We start from the raw sequence: 6,415 nt of genomic DNA, 5'->3' as shown, positions 1-6,415 counted from the left end.
TAATTATTTACTTAAATACTTTTAATAATTAAAAGAATTTAGCATGTTCCAAAGTCCCAATTGATTCAACCATGAATTGTCTCTCTGATTCCTTCGTTTCTTATTGTCTTACTTGTCTCTTGCTGGCTGAAAAACCTCACACATTTCCTTGCCAATCGTTCCATCTCCTCGCCTCTACCCTTCATTAAAAGAGGGTGGTTTTGTTTCTGCAACCTAGACCTGCCTTATTGTTGCTGCTTGATGAACATGGATTGAATAAGTGAATAAAAGTTCCCTCTGCTCAGTTTTGGTGTCTATACTTCCCCTTGTGTTTCTGCGATTTCTCAATATACATAATATTAAGTGTCTTATTTTTCTCCTCTATGTCTATATACTTTATAAACACTACTATAAAAGAGTTTTTTTTTAATTTTGGCAAATATCATCAAATATTTTTGATAATGTTTGTAAGATCAAGGGAATTTTTTTTAAGTTGCTATGGGATGGTTCAATTCAAACAGTTCAAATATGAAAGGCCTGAATAGGATTTGGTAGCTCAAAATATGTTAGACCAAGTAGGGGGTTTAAAAGAATCAAAACAAATAGAATATTTTATTTTAATATTGGTTAATTATTTGATTTCCAGAAAACCATAACTCGGGCATTTGGCTCAATCATCACTGCTGTTACTGTTGATTGGTTTTTAATTATGTTACCAAAGATTTATTACCAATGGCCTAGTAATAAAATCTTAGTTTAGTGAATTATTGAGCATTACTTCAAAGCAATCTCCATCTTGATCTTTGAACTTTCAAATTGCCCCATATTTTATGAATCAGATTAAATCACTCCGGAGACCTGTTTTTGAAATCTTCCATTCTACTCTCAGATTAAAATTCAGGTTTAACAGTTGTATGCATTCTTAAATTATATTCATTCTTAAATTAATCAAAGGTTTCAGTATGTTTTAGGTTAGTAGTTATTAAACTTTCATTTAAAAAAAGTGTGTAAGTCTGTACATCATTATTTAATTCTAAAATACTGAGAATTGTCAGTGGTAAATAATCCCACATTACAAAAGCATCAAAATATTCTTTATGCAGAATCAGATATTCACGAATGTTTAAAAATCATTCTTCCTTCATTTTTTTAATTGGATGAATTGGGAAAATGTTCATTAGAATTCTGTCGACTTACTACAATTAATGAACAAATTACAATCACAAGATTGACTTCAATCTCACATTAGTCTAGTCCTCAGTTCTTTCAAATTCTGATGAAATTCAATTCTTCTTGCACTGACACTGACGGACAGGTGTTATTTTTCGACCCAGTTCTTTAACAACAACACACCAGTGTTAGAGTATGATGGTGGTTACAGAGTTGATGGAGATTGTTCCTGACATAGGTCAGGCAAAGCAGTAGGCTGGGTCATACTGCCTTGACCGCTGGTCTCTTCCTTGCACATGTGACTTTAAAAAATCTGAATTTGTTCAGCTAATGCAGTATTGTTGTGATAATCATTTCTAATGCAGAAATATGTATACCACTATGATAATATATCTTCTTTCCATTGAGCAAACAGCGTCCTATTTAGAAAGAATGACTGCATTCATCTTGATCTGAGTGTTAAACTTCCCATGGTTGCTGCACTGATTCACTAATAAAAAGCACTAGAATACTGAAATATGTTGGAACACAAAGAATTTCTTCTCATATGAAGATTGAACAATACAGCTCCATTTTTCTTTCAAATGGATGTCCAGCCATACAAATAAGAAGTGATTTCATTCTGTTTTATTCTTTTTGAGCTTTTAAAGACAGTTAAATACTAATGAAGCTTGTAGTTAGGGGATGAAATACCATAAAAGCTGGTAAAGTTGTTAAAGTGCTGTCTTCAAAATTTAGCTTGCAAGTATTACAAATGGTTTCTCCTAGTTAGACTAAAAAGAGGCAATAAGACAGATGGTAAATGTAGTCTAATCCTGTGGCAGGGAAGGACAACTGCCTACTCAATATCCATTCTCTTTCTCTTCCTTAGTAACAGCACACAAATCTCATTTCACATAGCAATGTGTCAACTTAAAAAAAAATGTTTTGTATATATTTACTTGCTACTAGATATGCAAATGGAATATAAGTGGGCATCCATTGTTTAAAGCTTCCGAGGACAATTTGCTAATGGGGACTTATGGTAACAAGTAATTTGTTATTTGTTCTGCCTTCCACTTCTCATTTCTTCCCCCAAGATGTAGTGTTTAGGTCCTTTGTAAGCATCTTGTGACAATGATGTAATGTCAAATAGGAAAGTCTCTCACTAGGAACAACTCTGTAGAAAGAAGGGATTGTCATGGACTGACTTCCTTTTTTCCTCATGAGAAAAAGACATGACAATTTTGTTTAAAACACTGCCAATCAATAAGTATCTTACTAGCAGAATTTCATCCTTTATGAGATAACGTCAAGATCTGTGAGTGGAAAGTTTCTGTTTTCATCGACTTAATAAATTGTAGTATTACTCATATAACATTATATTTACCTAAGGAATTGTCTAGCTCCACCTTGACTAGAGAAAGTACATGTGAATTTGGCAAGTGTCTTCTAAAGATCCTGAACCACAAACTAACCATTCCTTACCTTTGCAGAATGTGGCACATTAACAATCAACACATTTGGTTAATAATGCTTGGCAGTGGTTGGGCTTACACGATATGGTTACCTTTACTAAAGAAAACATTGTAAAATAACACATGATATCTGCATATGGAAATTATAAATCAGACAGACATTTCTGTAAAAATCAAAAATCTGATTTCCTTAAAATAGAACCAAAGATTAGCAACCAGAAAAGACAGCTGAACTAAATGAACTATATTTGGTTTACACTTACTTTATTTTTGTGAATTCTAATGTGCGTGTTTTGTCTAAATTAGTAAATAATAAGTGGGGAGAATTATATGCTTCTTATTACATCAATTGTTATATGTATTTGTGACAAGCATTATTTAATCTGAATTTTTCTTTTTATTTGGTAATAAAAAGTGTGTCAGAAAATAAACAGATTTAAACTTTTTGCATGGGCCATGCAAAGTAAATATGTGAGTAATTTTTAAATATCCTTAAAACATATGTCCAAATATAGACCAAAAACATCACAGCCAAGAATACAATAAATCTGAGTGTCAAATTAATTTCATGATCACCAAAATGCATAGAGAAAGAGCCAAATCATTGATAGCCGGTCAAGAAAGTTTAGTGAATGGATGCAAAATCTAGCCACAAGTTAAAAAAAAAAAAAGTCCAAATCTTATGAGAGCTTTTATAAAATTGTACCCAGAGACATAAAAGATGGTTAAAAAATAAGACTTATCATACTCTTTTTTTTATTGCTGCCATTATTTCTTTTTAAGATTTATTTTTACAGGGAAGGAGGATATACAGAGAGGAGGAGAGACAGAGAGGAAGATCTTTCGTCCAATGATTCACTCCCCAAATGGTTGCAACGGCTGGAGCTGAGCCAATCTGAAGCCAGAAGCCAGAAGCTCTTCCGGGTCTCCCACGTGGGTACAGGGTCCCAAGACTTTGGGCTGTGCTTGACTGCTTTCCCAGACCACAAGCAGGGAGCTGGATGGGAAGCAGGGCTGCTGGGACTAGAACCAGTGAACATGTGGGATCCTGGTGCGTGCAAGGTGAGGATTTCAACCACTACGCTACCGCGCCGGACCCTATTACCATTATTTAATTTTTCTTTGTTAGTGAAATCTGTCATTGAACCAAGTTCTCATAGTATGTAAGATTTTAGTTGATTCCCTTCCCCAATACCAGAAATTCCAAAATACAGAGGGGAGGGAAAATAACATTATATTACAATGGACACTAAGTTCAGAAAAAGTGTTTGTAAAATGAAGTATTATGAAAGAATACTAATCCTATGAAGATTGGTTTTAAGCACAGCAAATTTGAGTTTTGATCTTTATGAAGGTTATATCGAAAACTATAAATATGTAAGATCAAAGGGGGAAAAGTCAGAATACATATTATTTTACATTCTAGATACATAAGAAACTTTTGAAAGCAGTGAAAAAGGAAGGTTAACTGAATTTTAGGAATACAGAAAGTAAAGAACTACAAAATTTCCAGGATAAAAAAGTTGCTCCAAAATGGAACCACATGATGTGAAAGCACACAACTTGGATGCACTTTTAAAAGAAAAGCAAAAGTACTGAATGATGGTAGTGTCTTCCAAACAGGAAAACTTAAAATTAAGGGGGAGAGATTCGAACAGCATAAATGAGTCTGGCTCAGAATGAAGACTGGGCACACCTGCTGTCTGTCCATAGACCAATGACAGTACAACTTTAATATTACAGCAAGGGGATGTAAACGTATTCAGTCTTACCACCGCTTTGAAAAGCTCATCTGTGCTCCTTTGTGGGTGTGCAATAAAATTCCATGGGCTTGTTTTCTTCCAGTATCTCTCATTGACAACTCCAAATAAAAGGACCCATTTAAAACGGAGAACTGGCCACTGGCCATTGCGATGTAAATGGTGTACTGCTTCTCATTGGTTATGTTCAGCTTCATCTGACTGGACTCTCCCTTGTCCCATAATTTCTCTCTTTTTTTTAAGATTTATTTTTATTATTTTTTATTGGAAAGGCAGATATACAGAGAAGAGAGATAGAGAGGAAGATCTTCTGTCCAATGATTCACTCCCCAAGTGAGCACAACAGTCGATGCTATGCCGATCCAAAGCCAGGAGCCTCTGCCGGGTCTCCCACGCGGGTGCAGGGTCCCAAAGCTTTGGGCCGTCCTCGACTGCTTTCCCAGGCCACAGGCAGGGAGCTGGAAGGGAAGCGGGGCTGCAGGGATAGAACCGGCGCCCATATGGGATCCTGGTGTGTGCAAGGCGAGGACCTTAACCACTGCGCCACCGCACCGGGCCCTTGTCCCATAATTTCTCTAAAGCTAACCTTATAGCCAGATAGGTAGAGAAGTGACCCACGGTTCCATTGCCTAAAGTTTTATGTATCTTGTCTGTGCACTATTATCTTTTTCCATAAGCATGTCATGAGGTCTGAATACTGATTCAATTTCACTAGCCCCACCCATCACGTGGTCAATAGCCACAGGTGCCTTGTTATTGTGCTCAAGCCCAGAACCTTCAGATGTTTTGGTCCATCTGTTACTAGGGTCAGCTTCCTGGTTATTGTGGGTGGAGGTGTTACTACAGTGTAAACTGTTGCCATTATCTTCTGTTTCACTACTGTTTTCCATCTGCTGCTTCTTGCCTCACTGTAATCAGTCCATGGCCTGAATCTTGGGTCCCTAGTCAATGATGTGATTGAGCATATGCTGGTTGTTGTGATAGTTAATTCTGATGAGCTTCATACACATCATGACTTCGAAGAACTCATCGAAGTTGGAGTGTGGCCTTGGCAATCATTGGAACCAACTGACTCTATGAGAAATGGCATGTTTTAGAAAAGCGTGGGAAATACATATGAGATCTTAGGATGTTTTATCAAGCTAGAAATCAAGTAAGTATCACAGTTTTATCAAAAAGGCTTAGAAGGTCCAAGAGGCTGTGACACGATCTACTTAGGAGCAATTTATCTATTTATTAGAATAAATTTAATTAGAATGAAAAAAGTATTTTCTGGGAAGGAGAAAAATTGGAGCTCATGGAAGAATCAAAATGAATGATGAATCAATGAATTTGAGGTTGTGATAAGTACGTGAACATTCATGATGCCAATCCTGAGCTTTTGCATATATTTGAAAAAAAAATTTAAGGATAAGCTTTGTATGTAGTCCATAGGATTGAAAAGCATTATTGATGCTGTAGCTATACATGTCTCATATATTGTAAATGAGTATTTTGAAAGTAGAGGCATCAACTGTCATTTATAGGTGCTATATTTGCTTTAGACAACTGTCAAACAAACAACAACAAAACACTGTTTCTGAGATGGGCATTTGGAAAAGTAGTTAGGATTCCTTGTACACTCAGTCCCACACTGAAGTGACTGTTTGGCTCCCCAGTTCTACTGCTATTTCCAGCTTCCTGCTAATACACAGCCTGGGATGCGGCAGATAGCAGTTCAAGTAGTTAAGACCCTGTCACCCACATGGAAGACCCAGGCTGATTTCCTGACTCCCAGATTTTACTAGGCCCTTGTGTTACAGGAATTTGGAGGAATCGATAAGTGAATGAGACCTCTCTCTCCATCTTTCTTATCTTTCCAAATCTTGAATGAATAGAATAAAAAATTACAAATTTGAATCTCATTTCACTGAAACAATTGAACCTATTGTACTTTCATTAAGTATGCAATTATACTGACAGGACTGGCACTATGACTCAGTTGGTGAATACTCCACCTGCAAGTGCTGGCATTCCATATGGGCATCAGTTCCAGTGCTGGCTGCTGCT

At 36.3% G+C, this 6,415-nt stretch overlaps 1 pseudogene; it reads right to left on the bottom strand.

Annotated features, from left to right (window-relative positions):
* Positions 1 to 4,394: 4,394 nt before the first annotated feature.
* Positions 4,395 to 5,379, bottom strand: LOC121158447 (annotated as a pseudogene).
* Positions 5,380 to 6,415: the final 1,036 nt, after the last annotated feature.

Source organism: Ochotona curzoniae, unplaced genomic scaffold, assembly GCF_017591425.1.
Source record: "Ochotona curzoniae isolate NIBS_2020 unplaced genomic scaffold, NIBS_Ocur_1.0 contig_3819, whole genome shotgun sequence".
NCBI lineage: Eukaryota > Metazoa > Chordata > Mammalia > Lagomorpha > Ochotonidae > Ochotona > Ochotona curzoniae.
The sequence above is the reverse complement of the archived record's forward strand: the minus strand, read 5'-3'. Positions and strand labels throughout refer to the sequence as shown.